Here is an 18,886-nt window from a genome sequence, read left to right as displayed (position 1 = left end):
GGGGGGGGTGAAGAGGGGGGGGTGAAGAGGGGGGGTGAAGGGGGGGGTGAAGGGGGGGGTGAAGGGGGGGGTGAAGAGGGGGGGGTGAAGGGGGGGGGTGAAGGGGGGGGTGAAGAGGGGGGGTGAAGAGGGGGGTGAAGAGGGGGGGTGAAGAGGGGGGTGAAGAGGGGGGGAAGAGGGGGGTGAAGAGGGGGGGTGAAGAGGGGGGTGAAGAGGGGGGGGTGAAGGGGGGGGTGAAGAGGGGGGGGTGAAGGGGGGGGTTGAAGGGGGGGGTGAAGGGGGGGGGTGAAGGGGGGGGTGAAGAGGGGGGGGTGAAGGGGGGGGTGAAGGGGGGGGGTGAAGGGGGGGGTTGAAGGGGGGGGTGAAGAGGGGGGGTGAAGAGGGGGGGTGAAGAGGGGGGGTGAAGAGGGGGGGTGAAGAGGGGGGGTGAAGGGGGGGGTGAAGAGGGGGGGTGAAGGGGGGGGTGAAGAGGGGGGGTGAAGGGGGGGGGGGTGAAGAGGGGGGGTGAAGGGGGGGGTGAAGGGGGGGTGAAGAGGGGGGGTGAAGGGGGGGGTGAAGAGGGGGGGTGAAGAGGGGGGGTGAAGGGGGGGGTGTGAAGAGGGGGGGGTGAAGGGGGGGGTGAAGAGGGGGGGTGAAGAGGGGGGTGAAGGGGGGGGGTGAAGGGGGGGGTGAAGGGGGGGGTGAAGAGGGGGGTGAAGAGGGGGGGTGAAGGGGGGGGTGAAGAGGGGGGTGAAGAGGGGGGTGAAGGGGGGGGTGTGAAGGGGGGGGGTGGAAGGGGGGGGGTGAAGGGGGGGGTGAAGGGGGGGGTGAAGGGGGGGGTGAAGGGGGGGGTGAAGGGGGGGGTGAAGGGGGGGGTGAAGGGGGGGGTGAAGGGGGGGGTGAAGGGGGGGGTGAAGGGGGGGGTGAAGGGGGGGGTGAAGGGGGGGGTGAAGGGGGGGGTGAAGGGGGGGGTGAAGGGGGGGGGTGAAGGGGGGGGGTGAAGGGGGGGGGTGAAGGGGGGGGGTGAAGGGGGGGGGTGAAGGGGGGGGGTGAAGGGGGGGGTGAAGGGGGGGTGAAGAGGGGGGGTGAAGGGGGGGGTGAAGAGGGGGGGTGAAGGGGGGGGTGAAGAGGGGGGGGTGAAGGGGGGGGGGTGAAGGGGGGGGGTGAAGGGGGGGGTGAAGGGGGGGGTGAAGGGGGGGGTGAAGGGGGGGGGTGAAGGGGGGAGTGAAGGGGGGGGTGAAGGGGGGGGTGAAGGGGGGGGTGAAGGGGGGGGTGAAGAGGGGGGGTGAAGGGGGGGGGTGAAGGGGGGGGTGAAGGGGGGGGGTGAAGGGGGGGGGTGAAGAGGGGGGGTGAAGGGGGGGGGTGAAGGGGGGGGGTGAAGGGGGGGTGCAGGGGGGGGTGAAGGGGGGGGGTGAAGGGGGGGGGTGAAGGGGGGGGGTGAAGGGGGGGGTGAAGGGGGGGGGGTGAAGGGGGGGGGTGAAGGGGGGGGGTGAAGGGGGGGGGTGAAGGGGGGGGTGAAGAGGGGGGGGTGAAGGGGGGGGGTGAAGGGGGGGGGTGAAGGGGGGGGGTGAAGGGGGGGGTGAAGGGGGGGGGTGAAGGGGGGGGTGAAGGGGGGGGGTGAAGGGGGGGTGAAGAGGGGGGGGTGAAGAGGGGGGTGAAGGGGGGGGTGAAGAGGGGGGGTGAAGAGGGGGGTGAAGAGGGGGGGTGAAGGGGGGGGGTGAAGAGGGGGGGTGAAGAGGGGGGGGTGAAGGGGGGGGGTGAAGAGGGGGGGTGAAGAGGGGGGGTGAAGGGGGGGGTGAAGAGGGGGGTGAAGGGTGGAGTTAAAGGGGGGGTTAAGGGGGGGGTGAAGGGGGGGAGTGAAGGGGGAGGTTAAGGGGGGGGTGAAGGGGGGGGGTGAAGGGGGGGGTGAAGGGGGGGGTGAAGAGGGGGGGTGAAGGGGGGGGTGAAGGGGGGGGTGAAGGGGGGGGTGAAGGGGGGGGGTGAAGAGGGGGGTGAAGGGGGGGGGTGAAGGGGGGGGTGTGAAGGGGGGGGTGAAGGGGGGGGGTGAAGGGGGGGGGTGAAGGGGGGGGGTGAAGGGGGGGGGTGAAGGGGGGGGGTGAAGGGGGGGGGTGAAGGGGGGGGGTGAAGGGGGGGGTGAAGGGGGGGGTGAAGGGGGGGGGGTGAAGGGGGGGGGTGAAGGGGGGGTGAAGAGGGGGGGGTGAAGGGGGGGGGGTGAAGGGGGGGGTGAAGGGGGGGGTGAAGGGGGGGGGTGAAGGGGGGGGTGAAGGGGGGGGTGAAGGGGGGGTGAAGGGGGGGTGAAGAGGGGGGGGTGAAGAGGGGGGGTGAAGGGGGGGGTGAAGAGGGGGGGTGAAGAGGGGGGGTGAAGGGGGGGGGTGAAGGGGGGGGGGTGAAGAGGGGGGGGTGAAGAGGGGGGGTGAAGAGGGGGGTGAAGGGGGGGGTGAAGAGGGGGGGTGAAGAGGGGGGGTGAAGGGGGGGGTGAAGAGGGGGGGTGAAGGGTGGAGTTAAAGGGGGGGTTAAGGGGGGGGGTGAAGGGGGGGAGTGAAGGGGGAGTTAAGGGGGGGGTGACGTGGGGGGGGGTGACGTGGGGGGGTGACGTGGGGGGGGGGGTGAAGGGGGGGAGTGAAGGGGGAGTTAAGGGGGGGGGGAGTTAAGGGGGGGGTGACGTGGGGGGGGGTGACGTGGGGGGGGTGACGTGGGGGGGGGGTGAAGGGGGGGAGTGAAGGGGGAGTTAAGGGGGGGGTGATGTGGGGGGGGGAGTGACGTGGGGGGGGAGTGACGTGGGGGGGTGACGTGGGGGGGGTGATGTGGGGGGGGGGTGACGTGGGGGGGGTGACGTGGGGGGGGTGACGTGGGGGGGGTGACGTGGGGGGGGTCTCGGGGGACCGCGGCTCAAGGTGCCCACAGCCTCAGTGTGTGGGGGTGTGTGGGGTGTGTGTGTGCGGAGTGTGTGTGTGTGGATGGGCATGTGTGTGTGGATGGGTGTGTGTGGGGTGTGTGTGTGGGGCGTGTGTGTGTGGATGGGTGTGTGTGGGGTGTGTGTGTGGGGTGTGTGTGTGGGGTTTGTCTGCATGGGGGTGTGTGTGGGGTTTGTCTGCATGGGTGTGTGTGTGGGGTGTGTGTGTGGGGGGTGTGTGTGTGCGGGGTGTGTGTGTGTGGATGGGGGTGTGCGGGGTGTTTGTGTGTGAATGGGCGTGTGTGTGTGGATGGGTGTGTGTGGGGTGTGTGTGTGGGGTGTGTGTGTGGGGTTTGTCTGCATGGGTGTGTGTGTGTGGATGGGTGTGTGTGGGGTGTGTGTGTGCGGGGTGTGTGTGTGTGGATGGGTGTGTGTGTGTGGATGGGTGTGTGTGTGGGGAGCGGTTGTGTAGCGGTTAGCGCTACGCTGCGCTACCAACCTGGTGACCCGGGATCGATTCCCGCTCACGGCTAACATCAGTGACGATTATCTGAACCGGTCCTGGGCCTCTCCTAGGTCGATTCAGCCTCAAATCAGTACCTGGTGCGGTGTGTAAACAGCGCCACTGGGGAGACAAAGGGGGCCGGGCGTGGTGTTGGCCATAGACCCCCTCGTGTGCCGTGCCGGCCTTTATAGCACTTGCCCCAACAGTCTGTTCAGGCTATACGGGGGATCTTTGTATGTGACTGTGTGTGAATCTCGGGAACTGAACCGGTACTGCCTGGATCTCTGTGGTATTCAGGAGGTCCGGTGGACCGTCTCTTGCTCCTGCCACCATGAGGGGTGGACAGTCCTCTAATCAGTGCAGGAGACTGCCAAACAACAGGGAGTGGCTGTTCTTCTGAACATAATAATGAAGGGGGTGTGGGAGCGTGGCGGTAAGGTGTGTGAAGCTGTAAGCCCCAGGCTACTGTGGGCCCACTTCCCCATCAATGGGAGGCGAGGAATCATGTTGGCGGTTGCTTATGCCCCCACCGAAAATGAACATCAGTGGAGGCATGAAGGCAAAGCAGATCAGTTAAATGCGTTCTATAACCTCCTGTCGCAGGTGCTAGCCAAAGTTGGGTGACTTGAATGCACGAGTGGGTCATGACGCAGTTCAGCTGGGCTGGAGTGATTGGAATGGTAGGAGGCTGCTCGACTTCTGTGCAGCCCATGGGCTTGTGATTACCAAATCGCTGTTCCGGCATCGGCACATCCACACAACATCATGGATGCAATCCGGATCCAAGCAAGAACATCTGCTGTACTACATAATGATGGAATAGCGGATGCGGGCCCATGTCCTTGACACCAGGACCTACCGTGGAGCTGATCTGCCCACTGACCATCGGCTTGTCATCTGTAATGTCCCTGCCATTCTTCCACTCCGATGGTGTCTGTACATCGAGGACTCCATTCAATGCCACAGCGATCTGGTTTCAGCTCGCTGATGAAAGTTGCAACCGACAATTTCATACACTGCTTGCAGCTGCGGTTGGCATCATCCCTCCCTTTTCCTCATGCCGATTAGCATGGTCAGCTACGTATGGTACGAAAGAAGTTCAACAGACATACAGAACAGTGGCTCATGCAGCATCAATGACTGCTTTGGGTATGCGTTCCAGACGTCCCTAGAGACCCTGGCTGACAGAGGAGGTGTTCCGGCTAGCTGAGAAAAAGCGACAGCCCCACTCTCATCGTCTACAGCATCCCTCGTCGGAGAACGAGGAGGCTTATGGTAGCCGTCGCTCGGAGGTTCGGAGAGCCGGGATGCGCTGCAAGGATGGGTGGTGGTCCCTTGTTGCTAAGAAAATTGAATCTGCCTCAGTAGCCCACGATCACAAATTGCTCTTTAATTCCATAAAAAAGTAACTTGCGGGAAAGAACGGGAGAAAGAACGGTGATCTAATCTCTGACTCGCAGGGACAGAGGAGGGGAATTCCCTCCGCCCAGACAACATCGTGGAGCAAGGTGGAGACGACCCTGCTAGGGCTGCCGTGCCTCAAATATTGGCGGAAGTAGCCACCCCTTGTGATTGGCTGGATGAGGTGCCGTCTGTTGAGGAAGTGCGAGTGGCGATCTGAAGTTTGAGACCAGGAAAAGCGCCGGGCAGAGACGATCTCCCAAGCGACATGCTGAGGGATGGTGGCATCTGTTTGTAGACTGCCATACTTGACATCATCACAACAGTCTGGACCACTGGACGGGTTCCCCAGGATTGGAAGGATGCCCTGGTGGTTCCTCTCTTTAAGAGGGGGGACCGCACAGACTGTAACAACTACAGGGGCATCTCCCACCTCAGTGTGCCTGGAAATGTCCTGGCAAAGATGATTTAATATTGCCTTGCCAGGCACGCTGAGGAGAGGCTTGCAGAGCACCAATGCGATTTCCATATTCTCTGGCCGTCTGCTACAGCAGAGGTGTAAGGAATTCCAACAAGACCTACATTTCTGCTTTATTGACCTGATCAAGGCCTATGATACCATCAGTAGGCCTGGGCTTTTGGTTGTTCTTCGTGCTTTCGGAGTTCCTGACCCTCTGCTCACGATCATTAAGGATCTTCATGATGGTGAACGGGCCTGGGTAAAACTACGTGGATGGGAGTCAGAGCCATTCCCCGTTCACCTTGGGGTGCGACAGGGATGTCCTCTGGCTCCCACATTATTTTATATATATTTTGACCACTTAGTTCGTGAAGCCTTCAATAACTGTACCGGAGGCATTTCCATCTGGTACATTACCAATGGGAGGCTGATCGATGCCCAGGTGTGGTCAAGGGATGGCTGCCTATTGCTCAACCATGTTATGTATGCCGATGATCTGGTAAATGCCACTCACTCATAGGAGGAGTTGGAGGCGCTGCTGCTGAAACTGGAACGTGCCACTAAGAGGTGGGGCCTTACCATCAGCCCCACCAAAACTAAACACCTGCCTCGGTATTTTAACCATCGGACACTCCACACCCACAACTCCCGATTTGTGATAGGGCAGTTGTGGAGATAGTGGAGAGTTTCCCATACATGTGAAGTATGGGAATTGACGGCAGGAACTTCTTGACGGGAACACACTTTTATTAAATCTTTACGTATCAAAATACAACGTGTAGTCTCCTTTCTTCCGACTTCACACTCCACTACTCTCGTGTAAACTCTAGGCCTCTGGCTACACACGATACCCTTCACTCGTGTAGACCCTACGCCTCTGGCTACACAATACACTCGACTCGTGTAGACCCTATGTCCCTGGCTACACAATACACTCGACTCGTGTAGACCCTATGTCCCTGGCTACACAATACACTGCATTCGGCTCGTGTAGACCTTACGCCTATGGCTACACACACTACACTCGCCTCTGGGTTACACAGAGTCCCGGTCCCGTTAGGACAGCGGGACTAGGTACCGCAGGGCCCTAGGTCTTCATCCCCGTCTTCATTCTTCGCTGGTTACACACTGCCCTCACACCTGTGTGCATCCCCTTTTATAGCCCCTGCTCACGAGAGGCGGAGCTGATGCGTACTTCAACGTGAGCATCGCTCCTTAATGAACCAATCACGACGCACTCTCTCTACGATCCGTTTTCCCCAGCGCGTGTTAACACTCCTCCACCAATCACACCGCGCTGCCACCCGATCACTCCCTCTCAGCACGTCACCGGTCCACAGCCAATCAGTACCCCGTAACCCACGACCCCGCGCTGACCCCTGATCCTCCACCGTCAGCGCACGTCACCACCTACACAGCCAATCATTACGCGCTGGCATACGATCTCTAATCCCAGCGCGTATCACCTCTACATCACCCCCTCCCACATAGCTTGCAGCCGGCCCGGCTGTTAACCAACAACACAACCTAACGTCAATGCAGTAACAAAGAAACTCCACCTCTCAGTGTGCCCCGTAACGCAACAACAACAACACAACACAACACTTAAATATGAAGCAATATACAGCCTGACGAACAACACAATAAAAGCGAACACCGGAAAACGAACACAATAAAAGCGAACACCGGAAACCGAACGCGCCAAGTGTCTCTGTGACTAAACGCAGTGCCGAGGCGCTCCGGCTGCCTCGACTCCTCACGTGGCAGGTCACACAAAGTAGCGCGACCTAGCGCGAGTCCGTCTGGCCGGTCCGTCGTATGGGACGGGACGTTGGCGACCGTCTGGTGGCTCCGGCCCCTCAAGATCCGGCCGCCGGTGGTCGGCAGCTGTCAGTTCCGAGACACCTGGGAGCGGATCAGGCGGAGACATGTGAGGAGCAGGCAAAGACAATTCCCCCTCAGGGTCGCTGGTCACGTCACATGCTCGGCCCTCATGACACAAGGGGAGGCCATACGGAGGCGAGAACGGTTTCAGTCGGGAGGGGTGGACGTACCAACGGCGTTTTCCCCATTTTATCTGAACGCACTGGGGGCGTGCAACCCGCACGACCTCCACGGGTCCCCGCCACGGCTTCAACAATTTAGGCGACGTAGCCAAAGGTGCCTGCGGGCAATGCAGCCAGGCCCTGTCACCTGGTTCCCAATTGTGCACGGACACCTTCCGTGCCCGCAACCGCTCGTTTGCAATTTGGCGAGCCCGTGAATTAAGCCGTGCGGCCTCCCTTGCCTCTGTCAGCTTATGAATATTAAATTTAATATGCTCTGCCAATTTCGAATTTGCTCGTGGTGCGGACAGACCCAGCTGCGTTTCCATGGGCGGGTCGGCTTCCCGACCGTACATCAGATAAAGCGGGGAAAATCCCGTAGCTGCATGGGGGGCCATTCTATACGCGGCGAGGACCCCAGGGACCTGCAGGTCCCAATCAACATGCGCCTCACACACCTGCTGGCACAACATAGAAGTCAATGTCCTGTTAAGCCTCTCCACCATCCCGTCCGTCTGCGGGTGGTACGGGGAGGTACGCACCTTCTTGGTACCCAACAGGTCGCACACCTCTTGCAGTAATTTACTCGAAAAATTCTTCCCTTGGTCAGTCAGCAAGCGTTCGGGAGCCCCCTTGTCCAGGACGTAGCCCTGGACAAAGGCGTCCGTCACAGCCGCCGCCGACTGGTTGGCGAGTGGCCACGCCATAGGCCACCGGGTAAAATATTCGACCCCCACCAACAGGTACTTATTACCCCTAGGCGTGACCGGAAAAGGCCCCAGAATGTCGAGTGCAACGAGCTCGTTAGTGCGCGAGACCTGGATGGATTGCAGCGGTGGATTAGCTGGCACAGGCGGTGGTTTCCGTCTGGCGCACTCAACACAACCCTTCAGAATGTTCACCACGTCACCCCCCATTCCCGGCCAATAATAGTCACGCTGAAGCAGGGCAAGCGTTTTGTTAACTCCCAAATGCAAGAGGCGTTCGTGCGCGGCCAAGACAACCTTCCCCCTCACAGCAGCAGGCACCACAATCGCATGCCGCCGGGACAAACTGTCCCATCTCATCAATAGGCCTTGCTTAAGCTCGTAGGAGCCAGTTCGGTCGTGGTTACCTTCGGAACCCCCCGTCTTGCGGCGCAATGCCAGCAGGGAGCTGTCCGCCATTTGGAGACGGCCCCACTCAATCAATGACATTGAGAGCAGCGAGTCCTGACCCCCAGGGGTAGCAGGACCATCCCCAATTGGTGTGCTCGCGGCCGCAACCAACGCCTCCCTACCTTCCGTAACCGGCGGTTTACAGCGCGCCGATCCCGATAAGCACGCACATTTGTGACAAGGCAACAACCGCGACAGGGCATCGGCATTTGTGTGTCGCAAGCCTTTACGGTACGTAGTCGTGAACTGATAGTCCTGGAGGACTTCCAACCACCGCGACAATTGGCCCGAGGGCTGGGCGACCCGCAATGAATACTGGAGCGCCGCGTGGTCCGTCCGGACCGTGAAATGACGACCATAGAGATATGGCCTGAATTGTTGTACAAAAAAAACAATGGCAAGCAGTTCGCGACGGGTGACGCAGTAGCGCTGCTCTGCCGGCGACAACACCCTGCTACCATAGGCGACCACTCGTTCGACCCCTCCAACGACTTGGGACAGCACTCCCCCAATGCCCGTGTTGCTAGCGTCCGTGTCTAGCAAGAAGGGACTCGCGAAGTCCGGATAGCGCAAGGGTGGGGCCCTAACCAAGGCGTCCCGGAGGGAGCAGAATGCAGCCTCCTCCTCCGGTCCCCATCGGAACTTCACTCCTTTCGCCGTTAGAGCGTGCAAGGGTTTTGCAATGGTGGCAAAGTGCTCAACGAATCGGCGATAATACGAAGCAAAACCGATGAAACTGCGTACGTCTGACACTGACGTGGGCGTTGGCCACGAACTGACACAGTCCGTCTTCGCAGGATCGGTAGAAATCCCCGAAGAGTCGACAATGTGACCCAAGTACCTCACGGATTTACGAAAAAGGTGGCATTTGGCCGGTTTAAACTTTAATTTAGCCGATCGCATTCGCAAGAACACCCCCCTCAATCGCTGGAGGTGTTCTTCAAACGTTTTACCGAAAACAATGAGATCGTCAAGGTAAATGAGGCACGTATCCCACTGCAAGCCCGACAAAACCAATTCCATAAGACGCTGAAACGTCGCCGGAGAGGAGTGAAGTCCCATGGGTAACCGGTTAAACTGAAACAGGCCCCCTGGAGTCCGAAATGCGGTCTTAGGCTTAGACTCTTCGTCGAGTGGCAACTGCCAGAATCCGGATAATAAATCAAGAGTCGAAAAGTATCGCGCACCAGACAATGCGTCGAGAGACTCGTCCATCCTGGGGAGCGGATACGCGTCGGCCACAGAGATCTTATTCAGGCGACGGAAATTGACGCAAAATCGCAGGGACCCGTCCTGCTTTTTAACGAGCACAATAGGCGCTCCCCAAGGACTGGAGGAAGGCGAAATAATGTCGGCTTCTAGCATATCGTTAACTGCCGACTGAACATGTTCCTTCTCAGCAGGACTCAGTCGGAAGGGATTTTGCCTGACCGGTGCCGCATCGCCCGTTTCAATGTGGTGGCGTAGCAGGTCCGTGCACCCAATGTCATACTTATGTTTACTGAAGACATCCGAAAATTCAATGAGCAACCCGCGCAGCGCACCCAACTGTACCGCTGATAAATCGTCAGAGTCTGCGCACAGCGAATCAACCCAATCGAGGTCCTCCTTCAATGTAACGTTTTTCGTGGGACTCGGATCCGCCTGCGCAACCAGCCTCTCCTCCGCAGGGACCCGCGCCGCGTGAGCTAGCACGGTGCCCTGCTGAATGACGGCCGGCCGCGCCCCAGCGTTTAAAACCATCACAAACGGATCCCTGTCAGCCCCCACCAAAGTGTGAGCCACCGACAAATCGAGACCTCCAACAGCCCTATTAGAAGGACCCAAAAGCATGCCCTGTTCCGAGGCCTCCTTCACCCATGGCTTCCGCAACCGGAGGGGAATTAACATTTGTGAACCCGGGGGCACGTGCACGGTCTGTGTCGCTAACGCCTGTATGGTAGCGCACGCCGTCCGAATTTCATTAGGGCTCGTCAAAAATGAAATACGGCGACCCGATGGTAGTTCAATGCAACGCTGATCAATGAGAATTTTGATGGGCATTTTTGCCAAAAAATCAGTGCCCAATAGACAAGGGACCGCCAGGGAGGACGAAACAAAAACGGGTCCCGACAATTTGATATCACCAATGCAAATGGATGCCCTAATCTGACCGATAATGCCCAACGAACCCCCGTTAGCGGCGTAAAATGGCACATCCACCGGAAGAAGCGGACGACATTGTACAGGGAGAATATTATAAATGAGATCCGATATAATAGACGCCGATGCCCCCGTGTCCACTAACACCCTGACCTCGACCCCATCAATAGATCCGGTAACTACGGATGAACCCGCTGAGGCAACCACTATTCTGTGCCCCAACTCCGACCATTTAATGTCTCCCCGGTCCCGGCCGAATCGCCCTCTCTGAACCGAATCCCCGAACTCTACTCGGCTCTCCCCCGCCGCAACACGACGACCCATATGTGCCGAGTATGCGGGCCGAGCATGTGAGGTGCCGCGACTTGCCGGGGTTTGCAGGGACGACTTGGGGCCTTGGTCGTCGTCCAGCCGAGGTCCCATGGCGCGCTGACGTGGGGCGCGGCAACCGGAGGCCACGTGGCCCCGGAGGCCGCAGTTATAGCAGGTGATGACAGTCGTCGGAGATCTCGGTTGCTCCAGCTTGCGGGCCGCTCGCAGAGGCGAACAACCCCCCGATCTCCAGTCCCCCGGTCGTCCCGCGATGAACGCCTCCTCTCGTGGGCTGACGACTTGGGGCACAGTGACAACTGGGCCCGGAGTTGAGGCCACGGCAGCGTTGCAGACGACTCCCTGTTTACGTTGAAGGACCTCGTGCGCTTGTATGCTTGTGGCGACCCGTAAGGATGAAATATCGGTCTCATCGGCCGTGTTGATGGGGACCCCCAGGTCCTGCGCCAACTTGAGCAGCTGCTCCAAAACCATGGCATCTTGGCCCTCCTCGTCCATACGAGGGAACGCGGCGTCGGCGAGAGCAAGCAACGCCGTGCGGTAGGCGAGCACGGTCTCCGTGTCCGCCTTCCGTCTTGCATAAAAATGATGGCGGCACGCGGAGGGAGGACCATAGACCTTGGCCATGAGAGCCAGCGCATCTTTGAGCGTGGAGCGGTCCGACCTGCGTGCGGACGTGAAGGCCGCGAGCGCGTTGTCATCCAGCATGGCAGGCAGTGCCCGCAGTGCCGTAGCGTCGGACCAGGCGGACATCTCCTGATGCGCCAAAAATCTGCGCTGAAATTGGCTCCAATCCCCGCCTTCCGCCTTGAAGGCTGACAACGTGGGAAGGCGCTGCTGAAAAATGAAGTCGTCCTCCTCCTCGTGCTTCCTCTCTGCCGCCCCGCCGGTGTGTAAGATGGCGGCCCCATCGGCGGGTGTGTGATGGCGGTCCGCCGCGCGCGTTGGTGACGTCAGCGGGCGCGCATGGAGAACCGCTGCCACGTGGTGATGGCCGTTCCCGCCAAAAGTCGGTGCAGATGAAATGGCGGCCATCGCCAAATCGTTTTGGCGGGAATCTGCAGGGCGACCCTGCAGAACGTCGGCCGCCGTTCCCGCTCCTCCCGACGAGCTGATCTCCGCCAAGATGGACGCGGCGGCGAGCAGCAGCTCCGCCAGACGGGAGTGCGCTTCGCGAAGCACGGCGTCAGTCCCCCGTGGCTCGTCCGGCGCCGTCGGCGGATCCTGCCCCGTGGGCAACTCCTCTTCCTCACCCCCCGATGCCAGTTGACCCGCGTCGTCGAGGTTGTCCCCGTGGTCAATCCCGTGGGTCCGACGGTTCCTCCTTGTACCCATGCTTGGAAGACCGTTTCACTTCTGACGCCAGTTGAAGTATGGGAATTGACGGCAGGAACTTCTTGACGGGAACACACTTTTATTAAATCTTTACGTATCAAAATACAACGTGTAGTCTCCTTTCTTCCGACTTCACACTCCACTACTCTCGTGTAAACTCTAGGCCTCTGGCTACACACGATACCCTTCACTCGTGTAGACCCTACGCCTCTGGCTACACAATACACTCGACTCGTGTAGACCCTATGTCCCTGGCTACACAATACACTCGACTCGTGTAGACCCTATGTCCCTGGCTACACAATACACTGCATTCGGCTCGTGTAGACCTTACGCCTATGGCTACACACACTACACTCGCCTCTGGGTTACACAGAGTCCCGGTCCCGTTAGGACAGCGGGACTAGGTACCGCAGGGCCCTAGGTCTTCATCCCCGTCTTCATTCTTCGCTGGTTACACACTGCCCTCACGCCTGTGTGCATCCCCTTTTATAGCCCCTGCTCACGAGAGGCGGAGCTGATGCGTACTTCAACGTGAGCATCGCTCCTTAATGAACCAATCACGACGCACTCTCTCTACGATCCATTTTCCCCAGCGCGTGTTAACACTCCTCCACCAATCACACCGCGCTGCCACCCGATCACTCCCTCTCAGCACGTCACCCGTCCACAGCCAATCAGTACCCCGTAACCCACGACCCCGCGCTGACCCCTGATCCTCCGTCAGCGCACGTCACCACCTACACAGCCAATCATTACACGCTGGCATACGATCTCTAATCCCAGCGCGTATCACCTCTACACATGGGCAGTGTGCTCATGACCGGCTCCGGTTTAACAGCAGAGGTCTCACTCCGAATCAGACGAGCAGCATTATCTTTTCATCGGTTGCGTAACGCTGTGTGGAAGCTACCTGGTCTCTCGCTCTACACGAAGTTTCAGGTCTTCTCAGACACAGTCATTCCCTCTCTTCTCTACGCCTGCGAAACGTAGACCCCCCCTAATGGAACATCTTCATCGGTTAGAAACATTTAGGCTGGCCTGCCTACAGTCCATGTTGGGTTTAACCAGGCTGGATTAAGTGAGGAGCTCACAAATCCTTGAAAGATCTGGACAAAGTACCATCGGTGAGCTCCTAGGCAGGCAAGGTTGCGTTGGCTGGGCCATGTAGCCCGCTTGCCCAATCACCGCATGCCCTAAACAGCTTTTATTCGGCCGGATCGAGGGGGCTAAACGGGCGCGGCACGGGCTAGAGAGGAGAGAGAGTGATGTGGTACAGAAGGATGTGGAGCTGATGACTGGTACCAACGGTGTCAAGATCGTCCTCTGTGGAGGAGGCTCGTGAAGGACGCTACTGGGCAGTTGGAGGCAGTCGCCCTCCAACAACAACGGAGGGCGGAGGAACGACGCTCACAACAACGAGCAGCTAAAGCACAGCAAGTTGGCAAATTAGGGGGCACAGGTGGTGCATCGGCCAGTCGTCTCATTCAGTCGACCTGTGGCACCTGGGTCTGCCCCGTGATCTGCCAGGGGGCGTTCGACACTTCACGTGGCCTCAAGGTGCACATAGCCTGGCACAAACGTCGTGGTGATGTCACCGCCACTTAGTGGCGAATGGCGGTTGTTGTTGTTGGTGTGTGTAAGGTGTATGAATGTGTGTGTTGTGTGTGGATATGTGTGTGTGGTGTGTGGATGTGTATCAATGTGTGTGTGTGGTGTGTGGGGTGTATGAATGTGTGTGTGTGTGGGGTGTATGAATGTGTGTGTGGTGTGTGTGGGGTGTATGAATGTGTGTGTGGGGTGTATGTGTGTGTGTGTGTGGTGTGTGTGGGGTGTATGAATGTGTGTGTGGTGTGTGTGGGGTGTATGAATGTGTGTGTGGGGTGTGTGGGGTGTATGAATGTGTGTGTGGGGTGTATGCATGTGTGTGTGTTTGTCTCTTCTCCCCGTGACACGCGTGACGCGCCACTCAATAATGAATCGTGTTTACTCCTCTTCCCCGAGACCGCGCTGCGTAACGAGACGAGGGATGGCGTTGAGGGGGGGGGGCACGTAAGTGAAAGAAACTAACAAAAAATAACTCTAGCAAATCAATGATGTTTCCCTGTGTGTGTGTGCCTGTGTTTGTATGTGTGTGTACCTGTGTTAGTGTGTGTGTACCTGTGTTAGTATGTGTGGCTTGTGTACCTGGGTTTGTATGTGTGTGTGTTCCTGTGTTAATGTATGTACCTGTGTTAGTGTGTGTGTATCTGTGTTAGTGTATGTGTGTTCCTATGTTAGTATGTGTGTGTGTACACGTGGAGTGGCATCAGATTAGTCACTGGAGCGCGTAGCGCTGGGGAATGGTAGAACGGGATTATACAGGTAGGAACAACAGTTCCACACTGCCCACCAGGGATTATTTGTCTGTCGTGCATAGCGCCTCCCAAACATGTAGTACGCTCCCGGATTGGTTGAAGTGCGTCACGTGACCGCGATCTTCCTGTCGTGCACGAATGTGCTGTCCAACCAAGTCCCTACTGCCCACTCCGAAGCAACGTGTCGGGGAGCAGCTCGGTCGAACCAGTGGGACACGTGGGCGAGGCCCGGAGCCTTCTGGGGGATCGAGAAGGGGGCGGGGCCGGGGGCGGAGCCTGGCCACGCTGGGGAGGATAAAAGGACGAGCTCCGACTCACAGTCGGGGTGGCTCCGACTCGCAGTCGGGGCTGCTCCGACTCGCAGTCGGGGCTGCTCCGACTCGCAGTCGGGGCTGCTCCGACTCGCGGTCGGGGCGGCTGTCATCTTGAGGAGTGGAACTCGTCGTGTTACCGTCGTCGGGCTCTTCGCCTCTTCGAGCTGTGGGTCTGTGAGCATGTTGGCTGCCCTGGCCCGGTGTGTGGTTATCCCCTATGGCTGTGAAGGTCGGAATAAACAAGAGAGAGGGAGAGAGAAAGTGCCTCCTACTAGTGTCTCTGAATTAGTACACTACACCTTGTTAGTGTGTGTGTACCTGTGTTAGTGTACCTGTGTTAGTGTGTACCTGTGTTAATGTGTACCTGTGTTAGTGTGTGTGGGCACCTGTGTTAGTGTGTACCTGTGTTAGTGTGTACCTGTGTTAGTGTGTACCTGTGTTAGTGTGTGTGGTTACCTGTGTTAGTGTGTACCTGTGTTAGTGTGTGTGAGTACCTGTGTTAATGTGTACCTGTGTTAGTGTGTGTGTGTACCTGTGTTAGTGTGTGTGTGTACCTGTGTTAGTGTGTGTGGGTACCTGTGTTAGTGTGTACCTGTATTAGTGTGTGTGGGTACCTGTGTTAGTGTGTGTGGGTACCTGTGTTAGTGTGTACCTGTGTTAGTGTGTGTGGGCACCTGTGTTAGTGTGTACCTGTGTTAGTGTGTACCTGTGTTAGTGTGTACCTGTGTTAGTGTGTGTGGTTACCTGTGTTAGTGTGTACCTGTGTTAGTGTGTGTGAGTACCTGTGTTAATGTGTACCTGTGTTAGTGTGTGTGTACCTGTGTTAGTGTGTGTGTGTACCTGTGTTAGTGTGTACCTGTATTAGTGTGTGTGGGTACCTGTGTTAGTGTGTGTGGGTACCTGTGTTAGTGTGTACCTGTGTTAGTCTGTGTGGGTACCTGTGTTAGTGTGTGTGGGTACCTGTGTTAGTGTGTACCTGTATTAGTGTGTGTGTGTACCTGTGTTAGTGTGTACCTGTGTTAGTGTGTATCTGTGTTAGTGTGTGTGTGTACCTGTGTTAGTGTGTGTGTGTACCTGTGTTAGTGTGTACCTGTGTTAGTGTGTGTGTGTACCTGTGTTAGTGTGTACCTGTGTTAGTGTGTGTGGTTACCTGTGTTAGTGTGTACCTGTGTTAGTGTGTACCTGTGTTAGTGTGTGTGGTTACCTGTGTTAGTGTGTACCTGTGTTAGTGTGTGTGTGTACCTGTGTTAGTGTGTACCTGTGTAAGTGTGTGTGGGTACCTGTGTTAGTGTGTACCTGTGTTAGTGTGTGTGTACCTGTGTTAGTGTGTACCTGTGTAAGTGTGTGTGGGTACCTGTGTTAGTGTGTACCTGTGTTAGTGTGTGTGTACCTGTGTTAGTGTGTACCTGTGTAAGTGTGTGTGGGTACCTGTGTTAGTGTGTACCTGTGTTAGTGGGTGTGTGTACCTGTGTTAGTGTGTGTGGGTACCTGTGTTAGTGTGTACCTGTGTTAGTGTGTGTGTACCTGTGTTAGTGTGTGTGTGTACATGTGTTAGTGTGTGTGGGTACCTGTGTTAGTGTGTACCTGTGTTAGTGTGTACCTGTGTTAGTGTGTACCTGTGTTAGTGTGTGTGGGTACCTGTGTTAGTGTGTACCTGTGTTAGTGTGTGTGTACCTGTGTTAGTGTGTGTGTGTACATGTGTTAGTGTGTGTGGGTACCTGTGTTAGTGTGTACCTGTGTTAGTGTGTGTGTGTACCTGTGTTAGTGTGTACCTGTGTTAATATGTGTGTGGCGAGCGGTATTGTAGCGGTTAGCGCACTGCGCTATGAACCCGGCGACCCGAGTTCGATTCCAGCTCACGGCCAACACCAGTGATGATTATCTGAACCGGTCCTGGGCCTCCCCTAGGTCGACTTGGTCTCAAAATGAGTACCTGGTGCGCTGTGTAAACATCGCCACTGGGGGGACGAAGGCGGTCGGGCGTGGTGCTGGCCACCCACCCCCTCGTGTATCGTTCCGGCCTTCATAGGTGCTCGCTAACAGCACTTTCCGCTAAAGTCTGTTAAGGCTATACGGGAGATCTTTGTCTTTGTTTTGTGTTCGTGTGTGTACTGTGTCACCTGTAGTAGGGGGCCCCGAGTGTCGTGGATAGCGGCGCTGCGCTACGAACCCAGCGCCCCGAGTTCGATTCCGGCTCACTGCCACTCACACCAGTGACGGTTTTCTGAACCGGTCCTGGGCCTCCGCTAGGTCGACTCGTCCTCAAATGAGTACCTGGTGCGGTGTGTAAAAACATCGCCACTAGGGAGAAAAAGGCGGTCGGTCATGGTGCTGTCCACCCGCCCCCTCGTGTGCCGAGCCGGCCTTCTGCCCTTGCCCCAGTCTCATTTAAAGGCTACACGGGGAATCTTTGTCTTGTGCACGTGCACCCCCCTCGCCCCTCACCGTGCGTGTGAGCGCGATCGTGTCGACGCGTTGCATGCCCCCTTCTGACAAGCAGAGGCCGCGTCGGGACTCGCGGTAAGTGGAAATGAAATTGATTTTGTTATTTTCACGTTACTCCATTTCATGTTTTATTTACGAATAGAATATTTATCACGGTATCGCATGTACATGTGCACTATTTGTTCTTGTGAGTGTAACAATCACTTCACTTTTCGTCGTTGAGCCGTGAACCACGTCTTTGTAACACTGACAAGTATGGGCATTTAAATGAAGTGCATTGTTGTGCTCCAACTTACGATCACGTTCCTACTTACGAACACGCCCCGACTTACGAACGGCTCTTAGGAACCCGTTCTTTAGTCGCAGTCTATGATCAATTATGTAGTGCGTGGTGAGATTTAGTGCATCTAGTGTGGTACGTTGTATATTTTGTGGTCCATTTTAGTTTTTTTTGGGGTTAGTTCGCATAATTATGAATGTTTCATTAAACCCGCCACCACCTGCAACACAGCCAATACGTAAGGTTTGTTACGTAAACAAAAAGTGCCAATTCGTTACTAATTCTAGTCGGTCAATCATCTCAGTCAGTCGACCTGTGGCACCTGGGTCTGTCCCGTGACCCCCTGCTAGCTGGCGTTCGACACTTCATGTGGTCTCAACGTGCACATAGCCTGGCACAAGCGCCGTGGTGACGTCACCCCCACTTAGTGGCGAATGGCGGTTGTTGTATCTGGTCGACTCAGCTTCAAATGAGTACCTGGTGCGATGTGTGCACATCGCCACTAGGGAGACAAAGGCGGCCGGTTCGTGGTGTTGGCCAACCACCCCCTCGTGTGCCGTGCCGCCCTTCATTGGTGCTCGCTAACAGCACTTGCCCCCATAGTCTGTTACGGCTATACGGGGGATCTTTGTCTTTGTATCTGTGTGTATATCTCTATGTGTGTGTATCTCGATGTGTGTGTGTGTGTATCTTTGTGTGTGTATATCTATGTGTGTGTGTTTGCTAGCAGCACTAGCCACAACAGTCTGTGCTGTCTATACGGGGGATCTTTGTCTTGTGTGTGTTCTGCGTGTGTGTGTATCCGCGTGTGCATACACATTTTCTATATCAATCACCGGCTCGCGCAATCTCTCTCTCTCCCGAACATTTTCACCGATTATTCTCGCCACGACACTTGACCTCAATATCGTGCTGGGCGTCGAGGAGGTTACGGAGGTCAATGGGTCAGGGCCACCGCCCCCCCCCCTCGCGTCGCGCAGGTGAGCGATGGGATCGTGCACGAGTCATTTTCCTTAACTTGATAGATGCTGCGAGCGGGGCCGCTCCGTCTGCCGCCGTCTGTATCGCCTCGCCGCCTTCAAACTCCACACGGCCATCGCCGCCTCCGGCTTAACCCCTGCCAGAGGTAATAAAGCCCAGCGTGGGGCTGCACTCCTGTCCCACCCTGTGCGTTCGCCAAAGGCGCTAATCGGAGAGTGCGGAGGAAGTGCAGCAAACTCAACTCAACAAAAAAGTAATTCCG

At 57.4% G+C, this 18,886-nt stretch overlaps 1 pseudogene; it reads right to left on the bottom strand.

Moving 5' to 3' along the window:
* Nucleotides 1-18,886, bottom strand: part of LOC133356191 (basic proline-rich protein-like) — a 93,805-nt pseudogene that overhangs the window by 1,615 nt on the left and 73,304 nt on the right.

The sequence above is a fragment of the Lethenteron reissneri genome, chromosome 53, assembly GCF_015708825.2.
Source record: "Lethenteron reissneri isolate LAM-NWPU_2019-01 chromosome 53, ASM1570882v1, whole genome shotgun sequence".
Taxonomy (NCBI): Eukaryota; Metazoa; Chordata; class Hyperoartia; order Petromyzontiformes; family Petromyzontidae; genus Lethenteron; species Lethenteron reissneri.
Note: the sequence above shows the minus strand (reverse complement) of the source record. Positions and strands in the feature narration are given on the sequence as shown.